Below are 19,955 nucleotides of genomic sequence, written 5' to 3'. Positions count from 1 at the left end.
AAACGATGAATGGAGCAATGTAATAGGCAATACGATTCTGAGATAATTTCAACGGCATATTGATGAATATCCGCTGACCCGTCTTCAAAAAATGGGGGAGGAGAAGGAGGGTCTTAAATAAATAGAGAGAGGAGGATTAGGCTAGGAAAGGTAGGTGGGATGGTGATAGCTGTTAGGCAGTGGTGGGTATTGGTCAGTGAGTTGGGAAGAGCGGATAGGTAGGAGACAGGACGAACAGGTCAAGGAGGGCCGATATGAGAGGGAGAGCTGGTCTTGCGATGAGGCCCGGCGTGGACCGATTTTGAAGCTTGTTACGGTCTACTTTGAGACTTTTGGATTTAAGGCTTCCATCGTGGAATATGAGGTGCTGCTTCTGCAGTTTCGGAGTGGCGTAATTATTAAACTGGAAGAGGTCCAGGATGGGCAATGTCGTCCAGGGAGTGGCGGGGTTGGGGGCGGGGAGTGCGCGGTGGTGGAGAATGTTGCTTTGAATCCTGAGGTTAACATGGCAAGACGTGAAGACAAGGGCAATTCAGTCTCTGTTTTTATTTCGGGGAGGGGGTGTGAGGGCTGAGGTGCGGGAAAGGCAAGAAATGCGGTCTACAGCGTTTTCCATCACTGAAGGGAGGAGGTTGCAGCCCATAAAATACGAGGACATCTGGGATGTTCGGGAGTGCAACGCTTCATCTTGGGAGCAGATGTGGTGGAAGTGGAGGAACTGGGAGTAGGAGATCAAATTCTTGCAGGAAGGTGGGTGAGAGGAGGTGTCGTCTTGGAAGCTGCGGGAGTCGGTGGGCTTGAAATAGATATCAGTGGTCACCAGCGATGGAGATAACGAGTTCCAGGAAGGAGAGAGAGGTAGCAGAGATGATCCAGAAGAACTTGAGGTTGGGGTTGAAGTTATTAGTAAAGTTGATGAACTGTTAGAGATCCTGGCTGGAGCACGAGGCGGCACGGATGCAGTCATCGAAGTTGAGGAAGAAGAAGTGAGGGATAGTGCCAGTGTAGATGCAGAAGAGGGTCTGTTCCACGTATCCTTCAAAAAGGCAGGCATAGTTTGGACCCGTGGAGGTTCCCATGGCTAACCCTTTAGTCTGTAGGAAGTGGAGAAGTTGTTAGATGTAAGGAGGAGTTCAGTTAATCTGATAAAGGTATCAGTGGATGTGGACTCTCCGGGTCTGGGGGAGAGGAAGAAGTGGATGGCTTTTAGGCTGTTGCATGAGCAATGCAAGTATACAGGGATTGGACGTCCTTTGTGATCTTGAGGTGTTGGGTCCAGGGAATTAAAAGTCTTGGAGCAGGTGGAGGGCGGATGTTGTGTCCCGCACGTCGACGCGAGCTCCTGGCGGCGGGGGAGGGGGTGTGTGTGAAATGGGTCGGCCAGGGCAGTCGGGTTTATGGATTTTGAGAAGGAGATAGAAACGGGCGGTGAGTGTTTGGGGAACGACAATGTTGGAGGCTGTGGGTGGGACGTCACCTGAGGTGATGACGTTGTGGATGGTCTGGGAAATACTACGATTTTTAATCCAGACATTACTCTTACTTCTTAATAGCGTCACTTCAATCCTACCGGCGTGTGGCCCTCGTTTATCTTACGGGAATATCTTTTCCTTATCTCTATTATCCAGCCCCCTTCATCAGTTTAAAGTCCTCGATCAAATCTCCTCGCATAGTACCAAGTTCTTCAGTCTATCAGAATAATTTCAGTTTCTCATTCCTGGAACTCTCCCTGTAAATCGCTTCTGCACTTTCTCCAATGTATACATTTGATCTAATGTACGACAGTGCCTGCGTATTTAGTATCAGTATTTTAGTGTTAAGATAAATACTTATAACGCAATCGCAAGCAACGTTACGGACGAGATGCTGGACAATTGTTTCCGAACCGGCAGCCATTGCGGGCACTTTGGGTCTGTTTCCGCAATGCTTAGATCTGTGAGTCTATAACACTCTAACAAATCATGCCCTCAGCGTCAGGTGTACGCGGATTCAGATTGTGAGGAAAACAGATCTGCTTAAAAGGTTAGATTTGACGGCCTGGGCACAGGTTATGTCATGCATACTACGTCCTGAAAGCTTTTCTTTTCATTGACTTTCATGGTCCACTGCAACTTTTGTTTCCTTTTCAAATAGGAATTTCAAATTGCTAAATCAAGCGGCCGTAACAGCTGTGATGGCCGAGAGGTTAAGGCGTTGGACTCGAAATCCAATGGGATTTTCCCGCGCAGGTTCGAATCCTGCTCACAGCGGCGCAAGTGCTGTTAGCAGTTTTGTGAGTAATGCTGCTTTCAATATGATACTGATACCTTTCTGAACAAAAATCTGCAGAAGTTTCTTAACTGCTCCATTAACTGATGGCGCAAGGCCTCAACTTCGGCAGTTTTCCCAAAATCTCGCTTTAGAGTAACAAGTAAAGAGGTCTCGATCGACAGTGAGGAGCTGTTGCGAAATCTCTGGTAGCATCGATATAGACTTTCAGTACAAAGTTTTCTTTTCAAACACATTCATGTGCAATTTTCAGGAGTTATAGCAATCGACCTCCACTTAGCTCACCACATGTACAAGACTGTTTTCTTTTTGCTGACAAGATTAAGAAATCATTCCGTACGTGAAATGACGAGGCACGGTGTTGAGAAAACTGGAAATTGATTAAGCTGGAAATTACTGACTGTGCTTTAAGAACAGTGGGGGCAGAATTATTCATATAATAACGGTTCAATACTTCCAGTAATTCTGTCTTCACTTGCGAAATTGAACAGACGAAACTCATCTTCTGCCAGAAGTGTAAAATGTCCCTGCCATTCAAAGCTGATCAAGCAACCTGGCACAAACTAAAACAGAAATTGCTGGTAAATCTCAGTAGATCTGGCAACAGCTGGGAGAGAAATCAATGATAATGTTTCGGGTCGAGTGACATTTCCGTCAGAACTGCTTTGTTTCTGATTTACTTCTTTGAGTTTTTTTTAGTCAGCTGACCTGACAGATGGCTATGACACAAGCAAAAACAAAAAAAAAGTGACTGAGCAGCTCGGACGAGAAAACTAAAGCGTATCAGATTGTGACAAGTACGATCGAAAATAAGAAATATGAAACATTGCACTTGTTCAGAATCCTGAATAGAAAAGAAAAACACATGATTAACGGATTGATGAAAGTAGAATCATAGAATGTGAACAGGGAAGAAGGAGGCCAAGGAAATGCTGAAATGACAGATGAGGAGTTTTATTAAAACAGAAAGTGTAGAACTGAGTGTTCAGAGATAGTAAGAATACCACACCGTGTTGTCTCCGACCCGTCCTCTTCCAGCTTCACACTGTGTTATCTCTGTCACTTCCCTGCTCTCCTGATGCTGCCTGGCCTGCTGTGCCCCTCCAGCCCCACACTGTGTTATCTACAACAGAGAGTTCAACGTGTATACCACTAACTGTGTTTGTGTAATACCAGCTGCCAATTATTTATCTTGGCTCTTTGAATGAATTGCTTAAAGATTGTCCCACTTCGACGAAAGTCTTTCGATGTCATTTCTAAATGTTTTAAAATCAGCTTGTTTAAAGATGCTGCGATACACCTATGGACCGGATGAGACTTAAATATGAGCTTCACGCTCAGAGAATGGAGCATTACTCGTGCACCAGAAGACGGCTCCCATCGGCATCAAACCTGTCCTGACAAAATTCTCGCAATGTAAACACTTCCCGTCTGAAGAAACAGCCAGAGTATCACGAACTGATTAACCCAAGAATGTGGAACTTTGATATTTGTTGTCCAGTGAACTATTTTGTTTTTACTCAAAATCCTTGAAAGCGAATTCTTTCTGACCTAGATTATTGACCGGCATCAAAAGCCTTGCATTGTACTCCGCTTGGCGGAGTATGTCTTCACAAAGATATTACTGAACGCATGTAATGTTTTCTGAGAATCAAAAGGTACTGCGCATCCTGTACATACTTATTTTGGAAAACGGTCACATTCCAAATCCATAGACAAAACCTTCTTGCAAACTTTATCATAATTTGCACTCCATGTCCTTCCGTGCCTCAAACTGTTGTCATACCTCGGTTTTTTTTTTAAATGAATCTTCCCGTTTTTACGAAACCGAAATCAAATAAAATCAACGAACCCTGTTCTGTCACAAAGAGCGAAAGAAGAAATACAAGCCATAACCAAACTGGAATTGCTTGAGAATATTATCAGGCTTGGCAGTGTCTGCAGAGAGAATGCAGTGTTAACGTTTCAAGTTGAAATTATTGCAAGGGCAAAGCTGAAACGCTGTCTCTGACTCTGGAAAATGTTATTGACGTACTGAGAACGCTTTCAGTGCGGAAGCAGGCCGTTCGGCCATTCGTGTCCACACCAACACACCGGAGAGCATCCCACTCAACCCTTTCCCCGTCCTTGTAATTTGCATGGTCAACTGACTTACCGGGACACTTTGGGCAATTAAGTATGGCCATTTCTCTTAATCCGAACACCTTTTGATTGTGGAGGAAACCGGTGCACCCGAGGTAAACCCACGCAGACTTGGGCAGAACGTATAGAATCCACATAGAGAGTCGCCCCATATTGCAATTAAAACCAGATCTCTGGAGCGGTGAGAAAGCATCCGTAAATACTGAGCCTCCATATCAACCTTCATGTCAACACTAAAAGGAAAATAATTCCGCTAAATCCCCAATCCACAAGTGCCAAATTGCCGAATTATGCAGATCAGCATTCGGGAGAGAGGAACAGAGTTTATATTTCAGTTCCCAAACTGTTATGAAGACTTAGGTAATGTTAGAAATACAGTGAAGGTAAAGCGGATGAAATGGGGAAAACTTTGAAAACGTGCACGGCGATGTTTTGATGAAGCTTAAGAATGCTGAAATCCGAAATGAATTTTAGCTATTGCGCTTTTAAGAAGTATTTTGCGAAATGAATTTTCGCCAAAAGGCGTTTAAGAAGTATTATTGAAGCATACGGGGATACCATTCAAAACATTTTCTTTTTTGCTGCATCTCCGTTCAGAGATAATTTCAATGAACAAGCATGGAGCTGATGATAGTTCAACACAAATCTCGGAAGGAGGAACATTCCCAGAACACGAGAAGAGTCTTGCGCCCATAACTGTTAAGGACATAATGAAATGTATTTATTAGGTGTGATTGAGCACATTCCTCAAATAATTATTTGAAGCAAGTACTTACGGTTCCCAAATTCAGTGGCAGAGTCTTGTTCTTCTTGTTTCTCTTCATCCTGTCCAACATTGGAACTGGTAAGCTGCTTGTGAAAAGCTGCAGCTCCTGACAAAAACAGGAATCGGTGTGAAATAATGCTGACCCAGAGGTATCCACGCTTTTACTGTTTATACTTTGACATTTTCCTCTCTCACTGCTTCATGCTGGCACCGACAACTCTTCTACCAAGTTTATCCTGTTGACTTGACCCGACATTCCAATTTCAAAATCATGCTTTCTTCCATATCCACCAGTTTTATGTAGACTTACTGTTCAGATCCTCACTTTAATGCCGCTTTGAAACTTTCTTCAACCTTTCCAAGTTGCCACAACAGAAGGCTGTGACGCTATTACACACAATAAATGCAACAAAGAGATTGACTGAATTTCCATATCAAAGGAATCAAATGCTGCGGAGAGAAAGAGGAAATATGGCATTGAAATAGATTAGCCATGGTCATGTTCACGGCAGAGCAGGTTTGAAAGGCCAAGCGGCCTATTCTGCTCCTACTTTTTGTATCTATATGCTGATGTTCTTCAAGTAACTTAAAACGTATGGGTGATAAACTGGGGTAGGGACTCATCAACATACATTAAAAAAAGAAACCAGGACTATGTTTTCTGACAATGATTCTAAGGATACGAAAACAGTTGAGAAACTCTGAAAAAAGGCATTTGTTAAAAGGCAGGGACAATTGTGAAGCAATAAGAGAGGCCATCATTCTCTGATGATTCTCTGGTTCCAATTTGTCATGTAACTGACAAAAAATGAAGGGTACTTTACCTACTTCACACACAAAAATGTTGTTTGAGATCAGGACAAGTCAGGAACACAATCCCAGGGATTCAAACATGAAATTTCACAGATTGTGTGCATGTCTTTTAGGAATTACTTATTCAAGGAGAAGCAGCGCTGAAGTTGGGTAGTTTGCAGGAATCTTAACAGAAAACCATTACGTTTGGAAAGTAAGGTGATGACAAAAGCTTTAAATGACAAAGAACACCAGCTGAAGAGAGATATCTGTTCATGCAACCAACACGAGAAGTTTTGTGGCCAACATTTTCTTGAGAATAATGTCAAGGGAACAGAGGAATTTGGTTGACTAGATCTGTTCATTGTCAAACACGGGAATGTGATAGCACTAGGTTCCGAATTTCTAATTAGTATTCTGATGCATCCTAGAGATTATGGTGTGGCAGTTGTGAATAAATATATGCGATTTCTCAATATACCCATGTGCACTTGTGACGTGCACAAGTTCTGTTTTGTGATATTTGAAAAGGAGAAATAAATATGCAGAACCAAGAGCTTTCTCAATAAAGTCATATCGAAGTGAAGTTAGATATCGATGAAGTTAGATATCATGCAGAAATGCCGAGGAAATTTATGGCGCCTGGATTAAGTAAGCCACATTACAGGAGGCAGTGACGATAGGTGTGTTTAAGAGCTATTTAGCCAATCGTATGAATATGCAGGAATAGACGGACATGAACCAAGGGGCTGGCAGAATACATTATTTTTATTTGGCGTCGTGTTCAGCTCAATATCGTGGACTGAAGGGCCTTTTTCTGTGCTGTTAGGTACTATGGTCACTGTTTTATTTATCTTCTTATTCAAGAAAGTTTGTCAGACTACAAAAAATCAACATCCGCAAGCAAGCTCGAAATGTTGCGGCTACAGCAGGTTAGCGGATGCTGCTGGGCTGACGTCGAAGACTGACAGAACAGGACAGCAGTTAAGAGGAATTGAATCGGAACATAGCCACTAGGGATCGCCGCTATTTTTGTTTTGTGAATAACGAGTTATTTGTCTGATTCGGACCGCTTCGGATTTCGAGTAATATACCCTCAATGGCACATGCAAGGTATAAATAGTTGATGTTCCTACTTGATTTTCAGAGCTATGCTTTGAAGTTCTGAACTCCTCCTTCGCCAACATTGGCAAAATAATTGATCGTTCACTGCATCTGAGACTCCTGAAATAATTTCGGAAAATAATCTGGATCAGACACAGTTATTCGATTGGGAACAAAAGCAAAGCTGCTTTAAAAGATCAGCAGGTCTGGCAGGATCTGTGAAGGAGAAAACAAGGGTTAAATTTCGGGTCTGATGGCTCATCGTCAGAACCCAGTTCTGCTGTGTTTTTCCAGCAACTTTGCTTTTGTTCCAGTTTTTCAGTTAGGTTTTACTGATGTGCTTCCCTGATGGTTTAGTGATTAGTTCTGAGTATTCACAGACAACCGACACGAATTTGTTTCCCGCGATCGTCAGTGTGCTGTTAGGCAATCTCCCCATGTCAGTGTAGGTTTCTGAGGAGAGCTCTCGTTTCTTCCCATAGTCGGAAGTTGTGTATATTATATGGATTGGCCATTGTAAAAACACGGATTGGGCCTGGGTGGGATGGCAGGTCGTTGCGGACGCGATAGATTGAATGGCCTCTTTCCGCCTTGTTAGGATTTTGCGATCATTGTGACGTCACTTGCCACAAGTGCAAAACAGCAACTTGGAAAGTGGAGATCGTAGGAACAGCCGATGCTGGAGTCGGAGATAAGAAGGTGCGGAGCTGGAGGAGCACAGCAGGCCAGGCAGCATCAGAGGAGCAGGTAATCTGACATATCGGGTTTGGACCCTTCTTCAGAAATGGAGGAGGGGAAGGGGGCTCAGAAATAAACAGAAAGATGGCGAGGCGCTAATGGAATGTGGATAGTGGAGCAGATAGTTGGGGAGAGGACGGGCAGTTCAAGGAGACGGAATGAGGTGAGTATGGGTAGGGAGTTGGGATGGGTGTTGGTCAGTGAGTTGTTAGGGGCGGGTACATGGCAGGGAAGACGGACAAGTCAAAAGACGGGGATGTGGCTAGTAGAGGTGAGGTGGATATAGGTAGGAAGTTGGGGTGGAAATTGGTCAATGAGGTGGGATTGGAGTCTTCCGTACTTCCCGTAATGAACAAATACTTCTTTGAGGAAGTGAAAAGACGAAACTCAGCAGGTCTGCCAGCGTATTTGAGAGAAGACAGAGTTGTTATTTTAAGTCCAGTGACCACTCTTTATCTGCTAATTGTGTCGTTTCGCTATCATAGTTTCCTTAAACACATCATCGTCCAAGTCGTAGACCCTCGTCCATGCCTAGCAAGTTTTCCAAACTAAACGATTCCCAATTGACTGCTTTAGCTTGTATCCCTCCAAACCTTTCCTGTTTGCGTAACTATCCCAATTTCTTTTAAATGCGGTAACTGTCTTTGCATATAAACTTCCTCTCGCAGTTTATTCCACACACGAACTAACCTCTGTGTGAAAAAGTTGCCCCTTCGCGTCCCCTCTAAATCTCTTTCCTCTCACCTCAAAAAAAGTAGTACGGAGCTTTGAACTCACACCACATCCGCTCCCTCGGCTCGCTTAAGCTCCAAGGGAAAAGACCTTGTTATGTATCTTGTCTATGCCCGTCATGGTTTTACAAACTTCTCTACGGTCACCCGTTACCTCCGACGTCCCAGTGAAGGAAATCCCAGTCTATCCTAATAAATCAAAATCTCCAGCCTCGGCAAAACATTGGTAAATCTTTTCTGAACACTGCGAATTAACTCGAAGCGTTGCATGTTATTTCTATCTATGAGAATCCAAAGTCGCCCAGAATTCCCCGACTGAACCTTCCCCCGCCAAATTTCCAGACAGTCAAAATTTCTTTTCTGACATCATTTGCAAATGTCTTCAAATATGTGCACTCTTGTTCTTGTTCCCCTCTGGGAGCAGGTTCTCATTATCTAAGCTGCTTTACGGGCCCTTGACCTACTATTAACAAAATGGCCGCTCCGGACTCGAGACCTAATACAAAATGGCTGCTAAGGTTTCACAGTTGCATGCAACTGATGTTCAAAACTGGATTTCTGGTCTCTACGTAGAGATATTGGATTAAATGAGATTCTTAATGGAAAGAAACATCAGTTAAGTTTATCAGTTTTCTGTAAACAGGCAGTTCGAGACATATAAGTATTTTAATAAGGGCATTTTTGAAAGGACCCGATTAGACACATTCCCAAGCTTGTCATTTTGTAAAAAGTAGAATTATGATTCTACAGTATTCTGAAATGCTTAGGTGATTGTAGAATTTGAAAGGGTTAGTTGTATTCCTTAATCAAATGTTTGTAGGTAGTAAAGAAGTGCAAAATATTCGTAAGGAAGATAAAATAGTAAATAGTGTGAACACTACGTCCAAAAAGCCATTGGCACAGGAGGAGGACAGGCGAAGAATGTAAAAAGAAATGTGCCGATTATGATAGTTTGAACAAATCTTTGTACCCACAGATCAAGGGAAGAGTGAGAGGGACAGATTTCAAAATATAGAGTGTGGGAATGGTTATGTCTCACAGTTATTTCAGGGGTTTTCACAAATTTCGCGTTTTTGGCTTGGTAAAGTTGCAAAGTGGTTGAATTTCACTCGTATTTCTGGTATTCAGAGCAATGATTTTGTCGAGAAAAGACCATTACAAATGGGAAGTGTTCAGAATAGAAACTGTAAAGATTTACTTAATAAACGAAACATCAGCTTAAAATTTACTTGCAGGATGCAAATAGCAGGGATTGCAAACTGCAGGAACATGTTAGAAGAACGGCTTGTTTAATCTCTCAGGCTGAAGTGAGAGAGGGGTTGTTCTCAATTCCTCGGCTGTGTCACAGTGTTGTAATAACCTTATGTTAGAATTGTTTTTTTTTTAAATTATACCAATTGGTAGAAATTAACCTCCTTCCTAATGTATCATTGTAAAGTTGTATAGACTTCGGCAGAGTTCTTAGTGAAAATCAAGTGTTTGGGTTATTGAAAAATAATGCAGTGCAACCTGGGAAGGGATTCACCCGTCAGAAGTCTTGTAAGATCTCAGAGATAGATGATGTGGTATCTTGTAAACATTATAATATTAAGGGAGGACCGAGAGCTCTCTGCAGAGATGTTCATCATTGATTGCGGGTTAATTGGATTGGATGTGTAGATTAGGAGCATGTGGCTAACAATGGCATCAATGTTGCATGTAATTATTGCAACTCGAAACTGAATGTCGTATTCACCTGGAAAAATCAGCGTGCCGTAGAAGAGACCAGTCCGGCACAGTACAGGCCCTTCGGCCCAAGATGTTGCACCGAACTTTTAACCTAATCCTAAAATCTAACCTCTACTCCTACCTTATGCTATCATCCATATGCCTATCCAATATCCGCTTAAATGCCCCTCCTGACGCCGACTCCACTACCATCCGCAACAATGATTTCTCGCCCGTACCATTCTCTGACGTCACGCCTATATCTACCTCCTATCACTTTACCATCATTGACCTCCGATGTGGGCTGTGTTGAAAGTGTCAGTTGGGGTCCACGTGAAAACCAGATTCGGAGCGGTCTTGGGCCTCTCCTACAAAGGTGGCCAAAGAGCCCTGAAAAAAAGATCGCTTGCACTGCTGAACACAGCGCTTAAGGTCCTTTTTCGATATTTCGACCAATAACATAATCTATCCAGTCTATCCATGCTTTTGCAAACGTCGACCAAATCTGCTCTCAGTCTTCTTCCCTCCAAACGAAACAGTGCCAAGTTCTTCTTTCAGTCGTCGTTACTCAGGTTCTCAATTCAAGAATGATTGTTATAAATCGCTTCTGCACTCTCTCAAATACAGAGACATGTTTTCTCAAATGTAGCGCCAGTGGCTAGGTAACCAATATGAGCATTTACCATTCAGTACTTTGAGATGAAAATTCAAAATCCAATGGTTAAGGGTCATGAGTTGGCCAGCTGCATCAGAACAGATGGTCGCGCCGACGGGGCACTTCCTGCGCGCTGTGAAATAACTAATTTATTTCACTCATGCCTGCAATGTCAGCTGTGTGAGAATTAAAGTTGTGACGAAAAATCTGTCAGTCGAAACGGTAAACATCGTCAGCTTCTGCATGAGATATATTTCTGGTGCTGCTGCCGAAAGTTTTAGTGTTCATTAGTCGACCATTCTTAACGCGTTCTTTCCGATCAAAATCTATAATCTCTAACGCAGTCGTGCTCGTCTGCTGTGATGGCCGAGGGGTTAAGGCGTTGGACTTGGACTTGAAATCCAATGGGGTTATTCCCTGCGTAGGTTCGCATCCTGCTCACAGCAGCGACGACAGCGTTGCCTGTGGTTTTGGTAAATTTCCATCCTGATTGCTACAAAATCCCTTGAACTCGAAATTAATTCTGCGTGTACCTCGGCCAACTGAACAGACAATATCTTGCTCAGGAAATAGTAAAAATGTCACTGTCACTCAAAGCTCATCTGGAAATATGTGTATTTATTTGCAAGAAATGAACCAGGAACTCGGTGTTTGAGGAAAAGAAAAAAAACATAATTAAAAGTAGTAGGCCCATTAGAATATATTAAGATGTGAGTCTAAAGATGTGCATGTTTGGTAGATTGGCCATGCTAAATTGCCCGTAGTGTTCAGGGAGGTGTAAATTCGGTGGTTTTTTTGGGGAATTGGGCTGGGTGGGAAGCTTTGAGTTTCAGTGTGGTCCTGCTGGGCCGAAGGGCCTGTTTCCACGATGTAAGGGTTCTATGATTCTATGAATCCTTGCATTTGTTTAGAAGTTAGAATAGAAAGTCAAAATTACACGAATACCCGGAACGACGGATAGAATTTTTAAAAAGCCAACGCTTGCAGCACGGGAGATCTTTTAGTTTGTCATATCAATGCTGGCTCCCTGAAAGAGTAATAGGACAATGAAATACTCAGAATACAAGTCTGGGTATAATTTCAATGGCAGATAGATGAACAGTCGCTGTCCATAAATGAAGTGTAAAATGAAATATGGATTGAATTCGCTGAGAAGAACAAGAAGCAAATTTTGTTATCTGCCCACAGTGTCTCATTTTTCAGAACAACTATCTGTTACCGAGACTGAAACTTGCTGAGATGCAGATGGGGAATCTTTCTATCGCCCTTTTTATTTTTGAAGTAAGTGGTGGAACACAGACAGAACAGGAACAAAGACAAGGTTGCTCTAAAAGCTCAACAGGCCTGGCAGCATCTGCAAAGACAAAATCCGAGTTAATGTTTCGGGTCCAGTGACCCTTACTCAGAACAAGACCGGAAACGTTCAATCTGATTTTTTTTGCTTCACAGGTGCTGCCAGATCTGCAAAGCTTTCCCAGCAACTTCGTTTTTGTTTCTGATTTGAGCACCCGCAGTTGAACAGTGTGAGCAAACAGCTGCCAGTTGTTCAACTTGGCTCTCTGAATTACTTGTTCAAACGTTCTCTTAGGTTAATAAAAAAAAACATAAGTATAAATTCTCAGTCTGTCTGTTACGATTTAACAATGGAAGACGAGGGATTTGCATTTGGGTTCCAGGTTTCGAAATAGGGAAACATATCACTGTAATCGAAGAACCCTACCATGAGTTTCAAATCTGCCTAAAGAAAAAATCGCGTAGCTGAGACACTTCCAGAACGAAGAAACTGCCAGAGTAATGCGAACTGTCCAACACAAGAACGTGGTACGTTGACATTTGTTGCCCAGCAAATGATTTTATCTTTGCTCAACAACTTTGAACCCTAATTCCTTCCAAACTGCACGATGGGTTAACACGAGAAGTCTTGCTTTTTGCGCACAGTTCTAAGCTTAGTAAAGAAGTGAATTACAGTGAAATCAAAAGCAAATTCAAAGGCTTCCAGTGATAATGGGAACTGCAGATGCTGGAGAATCCAAGACAACAAAATGAGAGGCTGGATGAACAGAGCAGGCCCAGCAGCATCTCAGGAGCACAAAAGCTGACGTTTCGGGCCTGGACCCTTCATCAGAGAGGGGGATGGGGTGAGGGAACTGGAATAAATAGGGAGAGAGGGGGAGGCGGACCGAAGATGGAAAGAAAAGAAGATAGGTGGAGAGAGTATAGGTGGGGAGGTAGGGAGGGGATAGGTCAGTCCAGGGAAGACGGACAGTTCAAGGAGGTGGCATGAGGTTAGTAGGTGGGAGATTGAGGATTTTTTCCCCCCACAGTGATCGAGAACGCCCTTGACCGCGTCTCCCGCATTTCGCGCAACACATCCCTCACACCCCGCCCCCGCCACAACCGCCCAAAAAGGATCCCCCTCGTTCTCACAAACTACCCCACCAACCTCCGGATACAACGCATCATCCTCCGACACTTCCGCCATCTACAATTTCAAGCCCACCGACTCCCTCAGCTACCTAGAATACACCTCCTCCCACCCAACCTCCTGCAAAAATTCCATCCCCTATTCCCAATTCCTCCGCCTCCGCCGCATCTGCTCCCACGATGAGGCATTCCACTCCCGCACATCCCAGATGTCCAAGTTCTTTAAGGACCGCAACTTTCCCCCCACAGTGATCGAGAACGCCCTTGACCGCGTCTCCCGCATTTCCCGCAACACATCCCTCACACCCCGCCCCCGCCACAACCGCCCAAAGAGTATCCCCCTCGTTCTCACACACCACCCCACCAACCTCCGGATACAACGCATCATCCTCCGACACTTCCGCCATCTACAATCCGACCCCACCACCAAAGACATTTTTCCATCCCCACCCATGTCTGCTTTCTGGAGAGACCACTCTCTCCGTGACTCCCTTGTTCGCTCTACACTGCCCTCCAACCCCACCACACCCGGCACCTTCCCATGCAACCGCAGGAAATGCTACACTTGCCCCCACACCTCCTCCCTCACCCCTATCCCAGGCCCCAAGATGACATTCCACATTAAGCAGAGCTTCACCTGCACATCTGCCAATGTGGTATACTGTATCCACTGTACCCGGTGTGGCTTCCTCTACATTGGGGAAACCGAGCAGAGGCTTGGGGACCGCTTTGCAGAACACCTCCGCTCGGTTCGCAATAAACAACTGGACCTCCCAGTCGCAAACCATTTCCACTCCCCCTCCCATTCTTTAGATGACATGTCCATCATGGGCCTCCTGCAGTGCCACAATGATGCCACCCGAAGGTTGCAGGAACAGCAACTCATATTCCGCTTGGGAACCCTGCAGCCTAATGGTATCAATGTGGACTTCACCAGCTTCAAAATCTCCCCGTCCCCCACCGCATCCCAAAACTAGCCCAGTTCGTCCCCTGCCCCCACTGCACCACACAACCAGCCCAGCTCTTCCCCTCCACCCACTGCATCCCAAAACCAGTCCAACCTGTCTCTGCCTCCCTAACCTGTTCTTCCTCTCACCCATCCCCTCCTCTCACGCCAAGCCGCACCTCCATCACCTAATAACCTCATCCCACCTCCTTGAACTGTCCGTCTTCGCTGGACTGACCTATCCCCTCCTTACCTCCCCACCTATACTCTCCTCTCCACCTATCTTCATTTCTCTCCATCTTCGGTCCGCCTCCCCCTCTCTCCCTATTTATTCCAGAACCCTCACCCCATCCCCCTCTCTGATGAAGGGTCTGGGCCCGAAACGTCAGCTTTTGTTCTCCTGAGATGCTGCTGGGCCTGCTGTGTTCATCCAGCCTCACATTTTATTTTCAAAGGCTTCCAAATCGGTCAGAAGATGGATATTTCCATTCAATACGAATATTAGCATCATTAAATGAGTTGTGGCGGGAACAACTATTGTAATCAATTGAATTATTTAATTGGAATAAAGGCGCATTCCACTTCGATTGATGAAATGTTCTTGAACCATTGTCATAACGTGGCTTCATCTCCTTCCGCGCTGCAAAAATTCTCATATATACCTCCTTGATTGATCTGTATTTATAATTTCGCCTCCTGGTGTCTCTTGCTTTTTAAATGGAAATTGGACAAAATTAACGCACACTATTTCTACTGTAAGGGTTTGAAGAAGAACACTTTAAATGTTGAACTTAGAAGGGCAACCCTACAACCTTTTGCTCGATCCTTGGATATATTTATTGAATTTAAGGCACAAGATGAAAAGTCTTCTAAGTCAAACAACCATAGATGCAGTACCATTTCATCTAATTTGCTGCTTTGTGGCGACATGCTTCTGCGGAGAGAGAAAAACAAAGCCAATATTTCTGTTCCCAGTTTGTTAGGAAGAAGGTGATTAAATTAGATATACGATTCGGCTAAAACGAATAAGCGAGGTATCAAGGTTTTGATGAAAGTTAAGAATGATGAAATTGGAAATAAAAACGTTCATGATGTATGAATGTTTAGGCAATAATCTGAATTGTTGAGGTGACGAAATTGAGCTCTTTTTAATGCTTTAGCCACTTCTCTGTATCTACATTGCTAATCAACCTTTTCAAACAAATGTCATTACATGCCCAAGCAGCGATTGGGATTGTGGCCATACGCGTTGGTCGGGGCACATTCAGTTTCACGAGACGAGTTGAAGTCAGCTCAGCTCCGTTCTCTTCTCTTGGCTACTCTTCTCTTTTCTTATCTCCCCTCCAATTCCTAATTTTCAGCTAAAAGGAATATATTGAAAATAAACCAGACATGTGTGTTTATCCAAAACAAACGTTCCTGCAGATTTATGTCATAAGCATTTGCAGCAGGGATTTTAAATCAAATCTTTTACATGTGTTTTGTTCGGAATTTTCTTCGTGACTGTTGGCAGCGTGTGTTTTAGCAATAGATTATGAGCGCTAAGCAAGAGGAAACTATACTTGGAAGCAGTTAAGCAATTCTTTCACGCTGATAGCACTGCGAGTTTTGATGCCGTGATGAAAGCTCAGACGAAATCTGTCGCACTCTCCGCAGATGATGGTCTGTCTGCTGAGCCCTGGAACCTTTTCGGTTCAGCATGTTCGGCTCCCGAATGTGCGGACTTGTGGTCATCCACTGAAGTGCTCCCGCTTAGATTGGAATCCTTCCCGCAACGAAGCATGTGTCACTTTTATGAAATTGGTGAAGCTCTTTCTCGGGTTTGAATGCTTCCGAACAATCTGGACGCAACGTGCTCATTGTCTTCAAATTGTCACTAATGTCCGGCAAAAAGAGACGCACCTGCTTTAAAGTTTACATTGGGTTGAGGGAGTGGTGCTGTCTAGTGGAGTCAAATGTGTGTAAGGGCGAGTCGATTCATTTTGTGCTTTTAAACTTTGTGGACTGGAACTGGAAAAGTTTGTTCTGGAAAAAAATAAAGAAGTCATTCTTGATAATGTGGCTACAGTTTTGAAAGCAAGTAACCCGACACTAATGCCAGGCGCTGTTTAAACTATTAACGTAGAACATTACAGCACAGAACAGGCCGTTCGGCCGTCGATGTTGTGCCGACCTGTCATACCGATCTCAAGCCCATCTAACCTACACCATTCCATGTACGTCCATATGCTTATCCAATGACGACTTAAATGTACCTAAAGTTGGCGAATCTACTACCGTTGCAGGCAAAGCGTTCCATTCCCTTACTACTCTCTGAGTAAAGAAACTACCTCTGACATCTGTCCTATAGCTTTCACCCCTCAATTTAAAGCTATGCCCCCTCATGCTCGCCGTCACCATCCTAGGAAAAAGGCTCTCCCTATCCACCCTATCTAACCCTCTGATTATTTTATATGTTTCAATTAAGTCACCTCCCAATCTTCTTCTCTCTAATAAAAACAGCCTCAAGTACCTCAGCCTTTCCTCATAAGACCTTCCCTCCATACCAGGCAACATCCTAGTAAATCTCTTCTGCACCCTTTCCAAAGCTTCTGCATCCTTCTTAAAATGCGGTGACCAGAACTGTACACAATACTCCAAGTGCGGCCGCATCAAAGTTTTGTACAGCTTCACCATAACCTCTTGGTTCCAGAACTCGATCCCTCTATTACTAAAAGCTAAAACACTGTATGCCTTCTTAACAGCCCTGTCAACCTGGGTGGCAACTTTCAAGGATCTGTGTACATGGACACCGAGATCTCTCTGCTAAAGAATCTTACCATTAGCCCAGTACTTTGCCTTCCAGTTACTCCTACCAAAGTGCATCACTTCACACTTGTCTGCATTAAACTCCATTTGCCACCTCTCAGCCCAGCTTTGCAGCTTATCTATGTCTCTCTGCAACTACAGCATCCTTCGTCTCTATCCACAACTCCACCGACATTAGTGTTGTCTGCAAATTTACTAACCCATCCTTCTACACCCTCATCCAGGTCATTTATAAAAATGACAAACAACAGTGGACCCAACACCGACCCTTGCGGTACACCACTGGTAACTGCTCTCCAGGATGAACATTTCCCATCAACGATCGCCCTCTGTCTTCTTTCAGCAAGCCAATTTCCGATCCAAACTGCTATATCTCCGACAATTCCGTTCCTCTGCATTTTGTACATAGCCTATTGTGGGGAACCTTATTGAACGTCTTGCTGAAATCCATATACACCATATCAACCGGTTTACTCTCATCTACCTGTTTGGTCACCTTCTCAAAGAACTCAATAAGGTTTGTGAGGCACGACCTTCCCTTCACAAAACCATGCTGACTATCCCTAATCAATTTATTCTTTTCTAGATTATTATAAATCCTATCCCTCATAACCTTTTCCAACACTTTACCAACAACTGAGGTAAGGCTCACTGGTCTATAATTACCAGGGTTGTCTCTACTCCCCTTCTTGAACAGTGGAACAACATTTGCTATCTTTCAGTCATCTGGCACTATTCCTGTAGACAATGACGAGTTAAAGATCAATGCCAAAGTCTCGGCAATCTCCTCCCTGGCTTCCAAGAGGATCCGAGGATAAATCCCATCTGGCCCAGGGGACTTATCTATCTTCACACTCTGTCGGATTTCTAATACCTCTTCCTTGTGAACCTCAATCCCAACTAGTCTGGTAGCCTGTATCTCAGTATTCACCTCGACAACATTGTCGTTTTCTAGAGTGAATACTGTTGAAAAATATTCATTTAGCGCTTCCCCTATCTCATCTGACTCCACACACAACTTCCCACTACTATCCTTGATTGGGCCTAATCTTACTTTCGTCATTCTTTTATTCCTTAAATACCTATAGAAAGCCTTAGAGTTTACCCTGATCCTATCCGCCAACAACTTCTCATGTCTCCTCCTGGCTCTTCTGAGCTCTCTCTTTAGGTCTTTCCTGGCTACCTCGTAGCCCTCAAGTGCCCTAACTGAGCCTTCACATCTCATCCTAACATAAGCCTTCTTCTTCCTCTTGTAGAGAGATTCCACCTCCTTCATAAACCATGGCTCCCGCACTCTACAGCTTCGTCCCTGCCTGACAGGTACATACTTATCTAGGACACACAGGAGCTTTTCCTTGAATAAGCTCCACATTTCTAATGTGCCCATCCCCTGCAATTTCCTTCCCCATCCTATGCTCCCTAAATCTTGCCTAATCTCATTGCAATTGCCTTTCCCCCAGCTATAACTCTTGCCCAGTGGTATCCACCTATCCCTTTCCATCACTATAGTAAACATTAGAGAATTGTGATCGCTATCACCAAAGTGCTCACCTACTTCCAAATCTAACACCTGGCCAGGCTCATTTCCCAGTAGTAAATCTAATGTGGCTTTGCCCCTTGTTGGCCTATCTACATACTGTGTCAGGAAGCCCTCCTGCACACACTGGACAAAAACTGACCCATCTATAGTACTCGAACTATAGTATTCCCAGTCAATATTTAGAAAGTTCAAGTCCCCCAAGACAACTACCCTGTCTCTCCCACTCCTATCGAGAATCATCTTTGCTATCCTTTCCTCTACATCTCTGGAACTATTCAGAGGCCTATAGAAAACTCCCAACAGGGTGACCTCTCCTTTCCTGTTTCTAACCTCAGCCCATACTACCTCAGTTGACGAGTCCCCAAACATCCTTTCTGCAACTGTAATACTGTCCTTGACTAACAATGCCACACCTCCGCCCCTTTTAGCATCTTCTCTGTTCTTACTGAAACATCTAAATCCCGGAACCTGCAACAACCATTCCTGTCCCTGCTCTATCAATGTCTCCAAAATGGCCACAACATTGAAGTCTCAGGTACTAACCCATGCTGCAAGTTCACCCACCTTATTCCGGACGCTCCTGGCATTGAAGTAGACACACTTCAAACCAACTTCTTGCTTGCCAGTGCCATCTTGCTTCCCTGAAACTTTATTTCGGACCACCCTACTCTCAACCTTTTCTATAGTCGAACTACAATTTTGGTGCCCATCCCCCCGCTGAATTAGTTTAAACCCACCCGAATAGCCTTAGCAAATTTCCCCCGCAAGGATATCGGTACCCCTCTGGTTCAAGTGAAGATCATCTTGCTTGTAGAAGTCCCACCTACCCCAGAAAGAGCCCCAATTATCCAAGAATCCAAAACCCTCCCTCCTGCACCATCCCTGTAGCCACGTGTTCAACTCCTCTCTCTCCCTATTCCTCACCTCACTAGCATGTGGCACGGGCAACAAACCAGAGACAACAACTCTGTTCGCCCTAGCTGTTCGTCCTACGGTTATTGTTTCAATAACCCTAATCGAATTTGATTGGCAGAGAATTTGGAACCGAGGGAGTGTTCAAAGGTCGCTTTTTTTCAATCGAGAAGAAGGATTTCGGTCAATGGGCGAGTGAATCTTTGCCGAATTACGCAGTAGCTCCGCCAACTCCAAAGACGAGTTAAATGTAATTGAAAGCAGCTGGAAACGAAGGGGGAAATAAGAGTGTGGGAAGCGCTGTAATAGGTTGGAAGTTAGGAACACAGGGAATGATAAACGCCGATTCGTAGAACGGTTATCGAAGGAGGCCTTTTGATTTGTGCTGTCAGCCTTGTTCCGTGAACGACGAATGAAGCAAG

General features: G+C 44.1%; 2 non-coding genes across 2 annotated transcripts; both read left to right on the top strand.

Annotated features, from left to right (window-relative positions):
• The first annotated feature begins 2,167 nt into the window (after nucleotides 1-2,167).
• On the top strand, nucleotides 2,168-2,249 carry trnas-cga (transfer RNA serine (anticodon CGA)). Its single transcript has one exon. It is a non-coding gene; the product is annotated as a tRNA-Ser (tRNA).
• Nucleotides 2,250-11,259: 9,010 nt separating this feature from the next.
• trnap-ugg (transfer RNA proline (anticodon UGG)) lies at nucleotides 11,260-11,349 on the top strand. The gene is given in 2 exon segments: nucleotides 11,260-11,296; nucleotides 11,303-11,349. It is a non-coding gene; the product is annotated as a tRNA-Pro (tRNA).
• The last annotated feature ends 8,606 nt before the right edge of the window (nucleotides 11,350-19,955 follow it).

The sequence above is a fragment of the Stegostoma tigrinum genome, chromosome 34 (assembly GCF_030684315.1).
Source record: "Stegostoma tigrinum isolate sSteTig4 chromosome 34, sSteTig4.hap1, whole genome shotgun sequence".
In the NCBI taxonomy this organism is placed as follows: Eukaryota; Metazoa; Chordata; class Chondrichthyes; order Orectolobiformes; family Stegostomatidae; genus Stegostoma; species Stegostoma tigrinum.
The sequence above is the reverse complement of the archived record's forward strand: the minus strand, read 5'-3'. Positions and strand labels throughout refer to the sequence as shown.